The sequence below is a fragment of the Coregonus clupeaformis genome, chromosome 10 (genome assembly GCF_020615455.1).
Source record: "Coregonus clupeaformis isolate EN_2021a chromosome 10, ASM2061545v1, whole genome shotgun sequence".
Classification (NCBI taxonomy): domain Eukaryota; kingdom Metazoa; phylum Chordata; class Actinopteri; order Salmoniformes; family Salmonidae; genus Coregonus; species Coregonus clupeaformis.
This window is the reverse complement of record NC_059201.1, coordinates 24066703-24082929: the sequence shown is the minus strand read 5'-3', so window position 1 is coordinate 24082929 and position 16227 is coordinate 24066703. Positions and strand designations below refer to the sequence as shown.

General features: G+C 42.1%; 1 protein-coding gene across 1 annotated transcript in view; it reads right to left on the bottom strand.

The window, feature by feature from the left end:
* The window catches only part of LOC121575376 (endothelin-converting enzyme 1), a 43099-nt gene that overhangs the window by 25379 nt on the left and 1493 nt on the right, over positions 1 to 16227 (bottom strand). The gene's annotated exons all lie outside the window — the stretch shown is intronic.

The window sequence follows — 16227 nt, the reverse complement described above, 5'->3', positions numbered from 1 at the left end:
ATCCTTTTTTTTGGTTAATATTTCCACCATCATTTCCTATGACCGAAAACCACTTCTGGACATCAGAACAGCGATCACTAACCTCGATTTGGATGAAGATTTCTACTTCAACAAGTCGGCAATGTACTGCTCATTCCGGACCAGGCCCTAATCCCCGGGACTTGAAAGAGGAAGATACGGCGCAAGAGAGTTAAACAAACGGGCTCCCTGACGAGACTATGTTGGCAAGTAAATAAACCGCCTCTACCCTACAATCACTAGAGAACAAGTTGGATGAGCTCCGTTCGAGACTATCCCATCAACGGGAGCTGAAGAACTGTAATATCCTATGTTTCTTGGAGTTGTAGCTGAACAAGGAAATGGATAACATACATCTAGCTGTTTTTTCTATGCATCGTCATGACCGAACAGCAGCTTCGGGTAAGGTTAAGGGGGAGGTGTGTGTCTCTTTGTTAACAACAGCTAGTGCCGATCTCTAATGCTAGTGCCGATCTCTATTGTTAAGGAAGTCTCAAGGTTTTGCTCGCCTGAGTTAGAATACCTCATGATAAGCTGCAGACCATACTATTTACCAAGAGACCATACTGTTTACCAATATTTTTTGTAGCTGTCTATTTACCACCACAAACTCCTTTTGGCCGGTGATTTTAATGCAGGGAAACTGAAATCCGTCTTAACTAATTTTTTACTAGCTTATCACCTGTGCAACTAGAGGCGAACATACTCTTCATCCCCTTTAGTCCACACACAGAAACGCACACAAAACTCTCCCTCACCCTATCTCTATCCTCCTGATTCCTGCTTACAAGCAAAAACTCAAACAAGTGGTCAGATGAAGCGTATGTTAAGCTACAAGACTGTTTCACTAGCACAGACTGGAATGTGTTCCAGGATTCATCCGATAACATTGAGGAGTTTACCACATCAGTCAACGGCTTCATTAATAAATACATCAACGACGACGTTCCCACAGTGACCTTATGTACATATCCCAACCAGAAGCCATGGATTACAGGCAACATCAGCACTGAGCTAAAGGCTAGAGCTGCCGCTATCAAGGAGTGGGACACTAATCCGGACACTTATAAGAAATCCCGCTACGACCTCCGACGAGCCATGAAAACGTCAAAACATCAATACAGGACTAAGATCGAATCCTACTATGCCTGTCGGATGTGGCAGGGCTTGCAAACTACCACGGATTACAAAGGGAAACCCAGCCGCGAGCTGCCCAGTGACACGAGCCTACCATATTAGCTCATTTCTTTCTATGCTCGCTTCGAGGCAAGCAGCACTGAACCATGCATGAGAGCACCATCTGTTCCGGACTACTGTGTGATCTCGCTCTCCGTAGCCAATGTGAGTAAGACCTTTAAACAGGTTAACATTCACAAGGCTGCAGGGCCAGACGGATTACCAGGACGCATAGTAAGAGCATCTTCCCTGAAATGTTTAACCTCTCCCTGACTCAGTCTGTAATACCTACATGTTTCAAGCAGACCACCATAGTCCCTGTGCCCAAGAACGCCAAGGTAACCCGTCTAAATGACTATCACCCCGTAGCACTCACATCTGTAGCCATGAAATGCTTTGAAAGGCTGGTCATGGCTCATATCAACACCATCATCCCAGACACCCTGGACCCACTCCAATTCGAATACCGCCCCAACAGATCCACAGATGACGCAATCTCTATTGCACTCCACACTGCCCTCTCCCACCTGGACAAGAGGAACACCTACGCCAGAATGCTGTTCATTGACTATAGCTCAGCGTACAACACCATAATGCCCTCAAACTCATCACTAAGATCAGGACACTGGGACTGAATACCTCGCTCTGCAACTGGATCCTGGACTTCCTGATGGGCCACCACCAGGTGGTGAGGGTAGGCAACAACACATCCACCATGCTGAACCTCAACACGGGGGCCCCTCAGGGGTGCGTGCTTAGTCCCCTCCTGTACTCCCTTTTCACCCACGACTGCAAGGCCGCACACGACTCGAACACCGTCATTAAGTTTGCAGACAACATGAAGGTGGTTGGCCTGATCACCGACAACAATGAGACAGCCTATATGAAGGAGGTCAGTGACATGGCAGTGTGGTACCAGGACAACAACCTCTCCCTCAACGTCAAAAAGACAAAGGAGATGATCGTGGACTACTGGAAACGGAGGGCCGAGTACGCCCCCATCCACATCAGCAGGGCTGTAGTGGAGCGGGTCGAGAGCTTCAAGTTCCTCGTGTCCACATCACTAAGGAATTATCATGGTCCACACACACCAACACAGTTGTGAAGAAAGCACAACATCTCTTCCCCCTCAGGAGGCTTAAAAGTTTTGGCATGGGCCCTCAGATCCTCACAAAGTTATACAGCTGCACCATTGAGAGCATCTTGACTGGCTGCATCTCCGCTTGGTATGGCAACTGCTTGGCGCTACAGAGGGTAGTGCGTACGGGCCAGTACATCACTGCCATCCAGGACCTCTACACCAGGCGATGTCAGCGGAAAGCCCTAAAAAGTGTCAAGGACTTCAGCCACCCAAGTCATAGACTGTTCTCTCTGGTACCGCACGGCAAGCGGTACCGATGCAGAAAGTCTGGAACTAACAGAACCCTGAACAGCTTCTACCCCCAAGCCAAAATTGTTAGTCAGGGTACCTATTGATTACTATTTAACTATCTGCATTGACCCCTTTTGACTAATCACATATGCTGCTGCTACTGTTTATTATATTTCCTGTTGCCTAGTCACTTTATCCCTACCTATATGTACATATTTACCTCAATGACCTCGTACCCCTGCACATCGACTCGGTACTGGTACCCCTTGTATATATGCAATTGTGTATTTATTCCTTGTGTTATTATTTTTCAATAATTAATTTTTTCTTCTCTCTGTATTGTTGGGAAGGGCCCATAAGTAATCATCACAGGTTAGTCTACACCTGTTTATGGAGCATTTGACAAATACAATGTGATTTGATTTGATATGCATAGCTGATGACTGAGATTCCAATGACAGACATTTTCCTCCCCTTTTCTGTTTGTTATATATATATATATATACATACATACACACACACACACACACACACACACACACACACACACACACACACACACACACACACAGTACCAGTCAAAAGTTTGGACACACCTACTCATTCCAAGGTTTTTCTTTATTTGTTCTATTTTCTACATTGTAGAATAATAGTGAAGACATATGAACTATGAAATAACACATATGGAATCATGTAGTAACCAAAAAAATGTTAAACAAATCAAAATATATTTTATATTTGAGATTCTTCAAAGTAGCCACCCATTGCCTTGATGACAGCTTTGCACACTCTTGGCATTCTCTCAACCAGCTTCATGAGGTAGTCACCTGGAATGCATTTCAATTAACAGGTGTGCCTTGTCAAAAGTTAATTTGTTTCCTTCTTAATGCGTTTGAGCCAATCAGTTGTGTTGTGACAAGGTAGGGGGGTATGCAGACGATAGCCCTATTTGGTAAAAGACCAAGTCCATATTATGGCAAGAACAGCTCAAATAAGCAAAGAGAAATGACAGTCCATCATTACTTTAAGACATGAAGGTCAGTCAATCTGGAAAACTTCAAGAACTTTGAAAGTTTCTTCAAGTGCAGTTGCAAAAACCATCAAGCGCTATGATGAAACTGGCTCTAATGAGGACCGTCACAGGAAAGGAAGACCCAGAGTTACCTCTACTGCAGAGGATAAGTTCATTAGAGTTAACTGCACCTCAGATTGCAGCCCAAATAAATGCTTCACAAAGTTCAAGTAACAGACACATCTCAACATCAACTGTTCAGAGTAGACTGCGTGAATCAGGCATTCAAGGTCGAATTGCTGCAAAGAAACCACTACTAAAGGACACCAATAAGAAGAAGAGACTTGCTTGGGCCAACAAACACGAGCAATGGACATTAGAACAATGGAAATCTGTCCTTTGGTCTGGAGTCCAAATTTGAGATTTTTGGTTCCAACCGTCTTGTTTTTGTGAGACGCAGAGTAGGTGAACGGATGATCTCCGCATGTGTAGTTCCCACAGTGAAGCATGGAGGAGGAGGTGTGATGGTGCTTTGCTGGTGACACTGTCTGTGATTTATTTAGAATTCAAGGCACACTTAACCAGCATGGCTACCACAGCATTCTGCAGCGATACGCCATCCCATCTGGTTTGGGCTTAGTGGGCCAATCTTTTGTTTTTCAACAGGACAATGACCCAACACACCTCCAGGCTGTGTAAGGGCTATTTTACCAAGAAGGAGAGTGATGGAGTGCTGCATCAGATGACCTGGCCTCCACAATCCCCGACCTCAACCCAATTGAGATGGTTTGGGATGAGTCGGACGGCAGAGTGAAGAAAACAAGTCAACAAGTGCTAAGCATATGTGGGAACTCCTTCAAGACTGTTGGAAAAGCATTCCAGGTGAAGCTGGTTGAGAGAATGATAAGAGTGTGCAAAGCTGTCATCAAGGCAAAGGGTGGCTGTTTGAAGAATCTCAAATATAACATATTTTGATTTGTTTAACACTTTTTTGGGCACTACATGATTCCATATGTGTTATTTCATAGTTTTGATGTCTTCACTATTATTCTACAATGTAAAAAATACTAAAAGTTAAAGAAACACCCTTGAATGAGTAGGTGTGTCCAAACTTTTGACTGGTAGTGTGTATGGCTGTCCCTAAGCCTCCTTGTATGGAGCGAATGCATTTTACACCCAAAACATCAGCAACTCTTCAGTCACAATCTACAATAAATACATGTGGTTGATGAGTCGAGGCACCACGTTACTGTACTAAACCTACATAAGTTGGGATATTCACTGGCACAAACCCACCTAATGCACAGTCATTCCCAAGAGCACACACTCATATTTAGACACTTTCCTGGCACTGATGTGTCTGCAGATGTGCCTCAGAGCATTCCTGCATGTTGCCACAGATTGCCACAGTTAACACTGCATCAAAGGCCCAATGGTGACAGGGTCTTCCGTTTCCTGCTGTTGAGAGGTGGAGTGACTAATGTAAGGCTAGTCAGGGTTAGGGGGTTATTTCATGACTCAGCAGGAGCACCTGTGTAAGTGTGTATCCTGTCAATAGACTTTGTCAATGAGAACACCTCTATATTTTAGGAGTCGGATGCTACCGAGGCCACAGATAGTGGTAGTGTGAGGTCATAGGATCTCATATAATTACGTTATGGAATGCCTAACAGGAAGAAAGGACACATTCACTCTGATTTCTTAAAGCCTTTCTGGGTTTGGTGCATATAATGAAAGGCAATGCCAGCTCACTGTTTTGCTGCACCCAAAGGTGATTATTGACTAAAACGTACTGTGATACACAAACAACAGTTCAACCAACCAGGTAAATTAACCCCACATGACCCACAACAACCATATACAAGTGATCCCTTGGTCCCGTGGTGTTATTATTCGTTTATTAGGATCTCCATTAGCTTTTGCAGAAGCTACTCTTCCTGGGGTCCACAAAAAAACACAAAACATAACAAGTAACAAAACACTGATACACTGATGGACAAGGACAGTCACACAAATGTAAAATACAATGACATACAAACAATACAAGTAAAAAATGATACAAAGAATACAACAAAAAAACTATGTGTTTACATGTGTTTGTCCTCTCATAGTCCCTGCCGTTCCATGAGCTGTTGTTTAATCTGGTTTTTAAAGGTAATTTTGCTGTTAGCTTGAGTAATTGAAGATGGGAGTTCCATGCGATCATGGCTCTGTATAAAACTGTGCATTGCCGTGAATTCGTTTTGGACTTGGGGACTATGAAGAGGCCCCTGGTGGCATGTCTTGTGGGGTATGTATGGGTGTCTGAGCTGAATGTTATTTGATTGTGCTGACAATCTGGAATTTTCGTCACAGTAATATTTCTCATACAAACTAGAAGAGAAGCAGTTAATCTCATCAACCCTCAACCAGGAAAGACTGGGATGCATGTTGTTGATGTTTGTTCTGTATGTGCAGTTAAGGTGTGCTGCTCTGTTTTGAGCCAGCTGCAGCTTTGCTAGGTCTTTATTTGCTGCGCTTGACCATATTACCGGACAGTAATCAAGATTGGACAAGACCAGAGACTGAACAACTAGTACAATTGATTTGTGTCAAAAACGCAGAACATATTTTTATAACAGACAGACCCCTCCCCATCTTCACAACAATTCTGTCAATATGATTTGACCATGATAATTGACATTCCAATGTTATACCTTTAGCTTGCTCAATGTCACACCCTTTATGTACAACTCCAGTTGAGATGTAGGTCTTTGAGAATGTTTTGAACCAAATACAATGCTTTTAGTTTTAGATGTATTTAAGACCAGTTTATTAATAATCACCCATTCTGATACTGACTGTAACTCCTTATTTAGAATTTCAGAAAGCTCACTGGCTTTGGGTGCTGACATTTAGAATCACCCACATACATAGTCATTCTAGCTTTGTGTAATACCAGTGGCAAATCATTTGTAAAAATAGAGAAGGCTGCACTGAATACAGCTCCAACTATCATCTTTTTATCCATGGACTATTATTTCTCATGGTCTCATGGACTGGGTCAGGGACATGACCCTACATAGTGTCTTTGCTTGTGTTCCTCCACAGCATGTGGGGATGTGTCTCATAGAACAGCAGATGGCTATGAGAGGTCAATATTCCAGGATTCTTGGACCCCAGTGAAGCCATGGCTTCTGAGCGAGGCTGTAAACCACAAGCATGAGTCAGTAATTCATCACTGATCCTGCAAACCAGACAATTATTTGTGGCACAGGAGCATTCTCCAGGAATAACTACATTACATGTGTAAGGGGAGTGTGTGTTTGTGCATGTATTTGGGTATGTGTTTCTGGGATATGGGCATGCATGGCTAGGACCACAATTTGCAAATAAATATCAGTTTCACAAGGCCAAATGTCTATGGACTATGACAGAGGGTTATGTGGTTTTGGTCCACGGCTGACATTGGCATCTTGTTAATTTGGCGTAAACATAGCTATCCCTTGAATTGCAAAGAACTAAGAAGATTATCCTCTCCATCAATTAAATTCATTTCATAACTGACAAGTGAGTAACAGATCTCCTTCAATCTCCTTAACGCTTTACACTCGTACCCGGGTTGAAAATGGCAAATTTGGGCACTGATAAGCGCCTTAATTGTATGGGTTTTGACTGACAGTTGTTCTGAACTTGAGCACTGCATGCAACAAGAAGTTGCCCCCATCCCTCCTGCTAATTGGGCAACTTTTGAAAATGTTTTGTTGTCTGAGTGAGGAAATGCTATAAATTAAGAGGACTCTATGTATTTTGAAAGATGAGACGTTGATGATTATAATAAATAACGCTTTGATGTCATACAAGCAAGCCAAACACCTGTGAGTCCAAATGTGTTCTTCACATTTCCAGAACATAAAACATGTAATATACAGTGTGAACGTTTATGATCCCTGTTTGATGTACAGTTAAAAGTCTATTGTGAAGAACATTTGCAGCAGAACACGCACCTGAATGCACGCATGACTCCTTTCTATGTGCATCAAAATTATGATCAGTTTCTCTGAATAGCTCTGTAAAAGCATAACACTGTAAGACTGTATTTGATAACTTAGCTAGTCATGTTGGCAATAGAACAAGCTTTGAAATTAATTGTGTAAACAACAGCATTAAATTGTGTGATGGCGGGGATGCAGGGCTGTGTTCAAAATAACTACAAGTGTGCTTGGTCTAGTTCCTCAACGACACAGCTAGGAGAGCTCAAAAAAGCACCTTAGTCTCTGAGTCATAAAAGTGTATTAAAATGACCTAGGAACTTTGCACACTTTGGAGAGGTGTGTGGATACCAGTTAGTCCTCTCAATCAAACCCCTTACACATGTTTTTTGTCTATGTGTAATCAGGTGCGCGTCCTTACTCAACATTGACAGGAGGGCTCCAAACAAAAGACAATAACTAAATTGACAAAACTCCTAAAAGGAATGAAATAAACCAAAACGTGTTTCTCACAAGTGTAGCATAGGTTGTGCACTCTGCAAACAATGTGTCCTCTCTGACAATGAGAACGGTAAAAGACTGGAATAATAATATATTGAATGCATTAGAAAATGCCGTAACCAAACAAACACTGTAGATTAGAAATTATAGGAATTAATGGTAAATGTACTACTGGTGATATACAGTGGGGGAAAAAAGTATTTAGTCAGCCACCAATTGTGCTAGTTCTCCCACTTAAAAAGATGAGAGAGGCCTGTAATTTTCATCATAGGTACACGTCAACTATGACAGACAAATTGAGAAAAAAAAATCCAGAAAATCACATTGTAGGATTTGTAATGAATTTATTTGCAAATTATGGTGGAAAATAAGTATTTGGTCACCTACAAACAAGCAAGATTTCTGGCTCTCACAGACCTGTAACTTCTTCTTTAAGAGGCTCCTCTGTCCTCCACTCGTTACCTGTGTTAATGGCACCTGTTTGAACTTGTTATCAGTATAAAAGACACCTGTCCACAACCTCAAACAGTCACACTCCAAACTCCACTATGGCCAAGACCAAAGAGCTGTCAAAGGACACCAGAAACAATATTGTAGACCTGCACCAGGCTGGGAAGACTGAATCTGCAATAGGTAAGCAGCTTGGTTTGAAGAAATCAACTGTGGGAGCAATTATTAGGAAATGGAAGACATACAAGACCACTGATAATCTCCCCCGATCTGGAGCTCCACGCAAGATCTCACCCCGTGGGGGTCAAAATGATCACAAGAACGGTGAGCAAAAATCCCAGAACCACACGGGGGGACCTAGTGAATGACCTGCAGAGAGCTGGGACCAAAGTAACAAAGCCTACCATCAGTAACACACTACGCCGCCAGGGACTCAAATCCTGCAGTGCCAGACGTGTCCCCCTGCTTAAGCCAGTACATGGCCAGGCCCGTCTGAAGTTTGCTAGAGTGCATTTGGATGATCCAGAAGAGGATTGGGAGTATGTCATATGGTCAGATGAAACCAAAATAGAACTTTTTGGTAAAAACTCAACTCAGTCGTGTTTGGAGGACAAAGAATGCTGAGTTGCATCCAAAGAACACCATACCTACTGTGAAGCATGGGGGTGGAAACATCATGCTTTGGGGCAGTTTTTCTGCAAAGGGACCAGGACGACTGATCCGTGTAAAGGAAAGAACGAATGGGGCCATGTATCGTGAGATTTTGAGTGAAAACCTCCTTCCATCAGCAAGGGCATTGAAGATGAAACGTGGCTGGGTCTTTCAGCATGACAATGATCCCAAACACACCGCCCGGGCAACGAAGGAGTGGCTTCGTAAGAAGCATTTCAAGGTCCTGGAGTGGCCTAGCCAGTCTCCAGATCTCAACCCCATAGAAAACCTTTGGAGGGAGTTGAAAGTCTGTGTTGCCCAGCGACAGCCCCAAAACATCACTGCTCTAGAGGAGATCTGCATGGAGGAATAGGCCAAAATACCAGCAACAGTGTGTGAAAACCTTGTGAAGACTTACAGAAAACGTTTGACCTGTGTCATTGCCAACAAAGGGTATATAACAAAGTATTGAGAAACTTTTGTTATTGACCAAATACTTATTTTCCACCATAATTTGCAAATAAATTCATAAACAATCCTACAATGTGATTTTCTGGAAATTTTTTCTCATTTTGTCTGTCATAGTTGACGTGTACCTATGATGAAAATTACAGGCCTCTCTCATCTTTTTAAGTGGGAGAACTTGCACAATTGGTGGCTGACTAAATACTTTTTTTCCCCCACTGTATGTAATGGGGAATCGATAGACACTAACAATCAAACGCTAACAATTCAAACAATGAAGTTATGAAGCAATTAATGTGCATAAATTGGTGGGAGAGAGCACATTCTGGAGAGAGAAGTGCATTGTGCATCTGGGCGCTGCATGGTCAATCTGACATCTGCATTGGCCGTGCAGCATTTACGGTGATACAGCCTTTGTAGAAGTCAGGGCATTCATACTCCTTGCACTTCGCGGAGCAGCGCAGAGCTGTTGTGAAGGAAGTTGTCAAGGAAGTGAGTTTGTGTTTATACAGGATGTACCGCCCCCACCTATTGTCAACCAATCATGTCAATGCGGAGCTATACAGAGCCCTCCGTATTGTTACAAAATTTGGGAGGCGCACAGCAATGCTGTACAGAGTTTGATTTGGCCTCTGCATGCCTCCGACCACATTTTCGGGTCAAGCATAAATTGGCTTTTAGTCTAGGCCTCTGCAATGTATTAGTGCACTGAGATGGGCACAAATATATATATATTTGCTACTGCTCAACAAAAAAAATATTGGTCGACCAACAGCCTATCGACCAAACAATAGAGCAGTCGACTAATTGGGGTCAGCCCTAAAATCAACAGTGTAATGTTTGGATTCAGTCCAGTGTTGTGTCCTCAACTTTGGTCTAATAATTTTCCCATAATCTTCCAAATGTTTCCTTTCAATTGCTACCATACTTATGCAAATGCTTTTCATATTTCTTCTGTAAGAAACATCAAATGTTTGCCTATCCAAATAGGTAAATTCCCACAAGTATAAAGGGTTAACGTTTTCTCTCCAAATTTACTAATCAAACAACATTTTAGTCACCCTCCAAAACACAGTGTAACTGTGGCAGGAAGTCGCTGTTGATCTTACTTACAAGTTAAGCATCATATCTGGAGATCATGATAATGTGCTGGACAAGAGTAGTGAGGGAAAATACCATTCAGTTCATCTTTTATCTTACCAAGCTGTCTAAATGAGTTCTCCACACCTGTTCTAAGACCTGTAGGCCTACCTTTCCTGAGTAAACAGGGTTACAAGCAGGTCACGGAAACTGCATCCTATAAGTGACCATCCCTACAGGTAAAGCCAGATGAGAGATAGGTAGGCCTGTCCTACATCTTTTGTTAAACTACTGATGTTCCTTTACATGAGAAGGAACTGTATTCCTGAAACGGCCAAGTCATTAGTAAAAAGAATGTAGTAAGTCTCTAACTGTAGCCTACCTATTCGAACCATAAGGTATGGAACCTTGGTTCATGGGATGCGGTACACATGAAATGCAGTGATCTACTGCAGTTAAATGTAATAAAAATGTGTTCCCTCCTTCTGTACCGAAAAATGTGAATCATGACCCAAAAACCGAGGTATGTGGATTTAGTTAACCATTACACCCCTAGAATGTAGGCTAATTAAACTGGGACTGGTGAACTACACTGCATGTGTCCTACAATGCATGTGGACTTACTAGGAGTGTAATGAATATGTACTTTATATTTTTCTAGAATTGTCTTAAACTGCTTTTGCTTTAAACTCACAGAGCCACTCCGAGGGATCATGGACCATAGCCTGTCCCTGCCACATGTAGGTTGTCCAGAGTCAGTGAGCCACACTACAGTACTATATACAGTTGAAGTCGGAAGTTTACATACACTTAGGTTGGAGTCATTAAAACTCGTTTTTCAACCACTCCACAAATGTCTTGTTAACAAACTATAGTTTTGGCAAGTCGGTTAGGACATCTACTTTGTGCATGACACAAGTCATTTTTCCAACAATTGTTTACAGACAGATTATTTCACTTATAATTCACTGTATCAAAATTCCAGTGGGTCAGAAATGTACATACACTAAGTTGACTGTGCCTTTTAAACAGCTTGGAAAATTCCAGAAAATGATGTCATGGCTTTAGAAGCTTCTGATAGGCTAATTGACATAATTTGAGTCAATTGGAGGTGTACCTGTGGATGTATTTCAAGGCCTACCTTCAAACTCAGTGCCTCTTTGCTTGACATCATGGGAAAATCAAAAGAAATCAGCCAAGACCTCAAAAAAAAAATTGTAGACCTCCACAGGTCTGGTTCATCATTGGGAGCAATTTCCAAATGCCTGAAGGTACCACGTTCATCTGTACAAACAATAGTACACAAGTATAAACAACATGGGACGACGCAGCCGTCATACCGCTCAGGAAGGAGACGCGTTCTGTCTCATAGAGATGAACGTACTTTGGTGCGAAAAGTGCAAATCAATCCCAGAACAACAGCAAAGGACCTTGTGAAGATGCTGGAGGAAACAGGTACAAAAGTATCTATATCCACAGTAAAACAAGTCCTATTTCAACATAACCTGAAAGGCCGCTCAGCAAGGAAGAAGCCACTGCTCCAAAACCACCATAAAAAAGCCAGACTACGGTTTACAACTGCACATGGGGTCAAATATCGTACTTTTTGGAGAAATGTCCTCTGGTCTGATGAAACAAAAATAGAACTGTTTGGCCATATTGACCATTGTTATGTTTGGAGGAAAAAGGGGGTGCTTGCAAGCCGAAGAACACCATCCCAACCGTGAAGCACGGGGGTGGCAGCATCATGCTGTGGGGGTGCTTTGCTGCAGGAGGGACTGGTGCACTTCACAAAATAGATGGCATCATGAGGAAGGAAAATTATATGGATATATTGAAGCAACATCTCAAGACATCAGTCAGGAAGTTAAAGCTTGGTCGCAAGTGGGTCTTCCAAATGGACAATGACCCCAAGCATACTTCCAAAGTTGTGGCAAAATGGCTTAAGGACAACAAAGTCAAGGTATTGGAGTGGCCATCACAAAGCCCTGACCTCATTCCAACAGCAAATTTGTGGGCAGAACTGAAAAAGCGTGTGCGAGCAAGGAGGCCTACAAACCTGACTCAGTTACACCAGCTCTGTCAGGAGGAATGGGCCCAAATTCACCCAACTTATTCTGGGAAGCTTGTGGAAGGCTACCCAAACATTTGACCCAAGTTACACAATTTAAAGGCAATGCTACCAAATACTAATTGAGTGTATGTAAACTTCTGACCCACTGGGAATGTGATGAAAGAAATAAAAGCTGAAATAAATCATTCTCTCTACTATTATTCTGACATTTCACATTCTTAAAATAAAGTGGTGATCCTAACTGACCTAAGACAGGGAAGTTTTACTAGGATTAAATGTCAGGAATTGTGAAAAGCTAAGGTGTATGTACATTTCCGACTTCAACTGTAGATACTGCCCCTCAGCAGTAAAACAAATGTTAACACTTTAGTGTACCCTAGGGGGAGCCGCTGTAGCTAAGAACATATTTAAAAGATTCCAACATCACACACACAAACACAGCCATGTAAATAGCTTTCCATTGTGATTTGACACAGTTATCACAGCCAACCCACAACGGTGGTCTTCTGTAGCTCAGCTGGTAGAGCACGGCGCTTGTAACGCCAAGGTAGTGGGTTCGATCCCCGGGACCACCCATACACAAAAAAAATATGTATGCACGCATGACTGTAAGTCGCTTTGGATAAAAGCGTCTGCTAAATGGCATATTATTATTATTATATTTACAAACCAGTCCAACACATCACGTAGGCCCAACATTAGGTCTAATGTTTTACTACCCCAGGCTTCTTGAGGCCATAGATGAGACCGACTGCGTCGCTGAAGACTGCAGCTCATGACCTATGATGTCACACAAGCCCTGGTGGTAAATGTCTTTCTCTGCGTGTTTTCTTTGGGAAAAAAAACCTGATACTGAGAGGTGCCGGCTGAAAACAAATATTATTTTCAGCCGGCACCTCGCAGTATCAGGGCGTTTTCTCCAACACAAGCTAAACATACAAAACTATAGGATAACCCTTATTAGCCCAGAACATAACATCAATATGACTCTGAGAGGTTCTGTAAATTCTGACACCCAGGTGCGTCCTCTCATACGCTGTTCTCTTTCTATATAGGCATACACAGAGTGGCCCCAACATCCATTATCATCATAAAGATACTACATTAAATCACCAGATAATGACTCCAATAACAGCTTTAATATCATTAAATAACATTTTTTATCATTCAAAAACATAGAGAAACTATAAGTAGAGTTTGTCTAAGCAATTGTTAATAAAGCAATGATTGTAGAGTTAATTATACCTTTATAACACTTCAACCCCACCAATCCCCTATAAACCATCACAAAACTCCTGGATAATGTGATTCCCACATCCTTGTCAAAGGACACTATGAACTTGGTGTCCCTTCATGATTTTCATTACAGAACCCTTATGCAGTCATGTGTACAGTAAAACAATACTGCAGTTGAGATCATTCTGTATCCGATATGATGTCAGGGACATAACCCTAAATTCTCCACACACAAAAACGACCCACAAAAAGTAGTAAGGGCTACTGCTCAATGAATGAGAGACATCATGTAGGCTCCCTTCCAGGTGTAACATGAGAATATCTATAGAGAAATACTTTATCTGCATGATGTGGGATTTAAAGAGCAACTGCCTCTAAAAAACAACTCCTCATTTAGAAAGCCTTTGTGGCATCGATATGAGTCAGAAACATTTATTCTACTATCGAAATTGACTACAATGTGTAAATAGGTTAATTACGGTCATAAAGTCAATCGTGTCCAAAACAGAGTTTTGTGAGACTTGTGCTCGTGACTGCATCACAACTTATATGAAGGTTGGGTTTGTTTCAATCCTGCCCACATGCCCACAGCTGGCAGCACATCAGTAATCATCCATTCTAAGTGCAGCTGTACACGACCCAATCGTAATGCCTGTGGTAAATTTGGGTTGACTTTGGATATCCTTATGGGGCTAGTTAGGCACCATTGGTAAATTACACAATGTACATGGAACAATATGTAAAAATTCCAATAGCTCCAATTTTAAATTAAATTGTGGAAATGCATGTACAAATATTGAACGCATTTAATAAGAAAATGAAAAATTGTGCAACATGAAAATATTTGTCTCATTTACAGTACATTGTGCAATTTATTGCGGCGATGGAGGATATGGAGAGAAGGTTGGAGAAGCAACAGCTGCGCTGGAATGCGATCAATATGGTTGATAGTTCTGATGATATGGTTTGGGAGAATGAGTGTCAAGGACCTGAATGGTCTGTAGTGGAAAGTAATAGGAGAAAGAGAGACCATGCTACTGAAAGCAGTGGTGCTTCTAGTGCAGAGAGCGTGAAGAGGGTGAAGATAGGAAACAAGAGTAATGATGTGTCGGAGTTTAAAGTTGTGATGGTGTTTGATGTGACCACAGGGCCGCATTTACACCCTATCCCATTAACGTAAAGAAAGAGATAGGTGAAGTAAAACTAGCCTGGTTCATTGGAAATGGTAGACTGCTAATATTCTGTGGTCAGCAGCGGAAGATTCTTCAAATAGAAACTCTCAATGGGAAGAAGATCAAAAGCCATGTGTTTGAGAAGGTTTTGTCTGAAAATGTACTGCATTGGATTCCTTAGTTTAAATGTCAGAGAATTTGTCCCATCCCCATTGTGGTGTTTTAAATGCCAAAGAATGGGACATGTAGCTGCTCAGTGTAAAGAAAACAAAAGTGTGGAGGGGAACATGATTACGGTGACTGTGGGAACAATGTGAAGGCTAAGTGTTGTAATTGTGGGGTGGAACACAGTGCAGCATTTGGTGGATGCCAGGTGCAGAGAGAGGCTGGAGAGGCCCAGAGATATAGAATCATGATGTCTCATATGCAGAGGCTGTAAGACAGATTGGTAGAACTATAGGCGGACTGATGGAGCTACCATGGTTGCTCCCATAGTAAGTGGACCTACTGTCAGAACTGGTGCTTCTACTAGTCCTGACATGGTTTCGAGGCCTGTTTGGAAATCTTGTTCCCATAAATGTGCTGTGTCAAAAGGACACTTTGATAGTAAATAAAAGTGACTTCATAGCTTTCATTGGAAAGGTTATCAACACGACTCGGATTGTGGAAAGCAGAAATGCCAGGTTGAAGATTATTGTGGTTATTGGCAACAGTTATTAGGAGTAACATGTTACTGTCGACATGATTTTTGAAATGCTAATTGTCTCAGCATGATAGAGATAAGTTTGATGGGGTTGGGAGGGTTTTGGGGAGGGGGCGGTAACCTAACGGTTAAGAGTGTTTGGCCAGTAACCGAAAGGTTGCTGGTTCGAATCCCTGAGCCGACTAAGTGAATGATCTGCCGACATACCCTCGAGCAAGGCACTTAACTCTAATTGCTCCTGTAAGTCGCTCTGGATAAGAGTGTCTGCTAAATGACAAAAAAAATTATAATAATGGGGAGAGTTTGTTTGAAATTAGAAGGGGTTTATTTATATTAAACGTTTGTT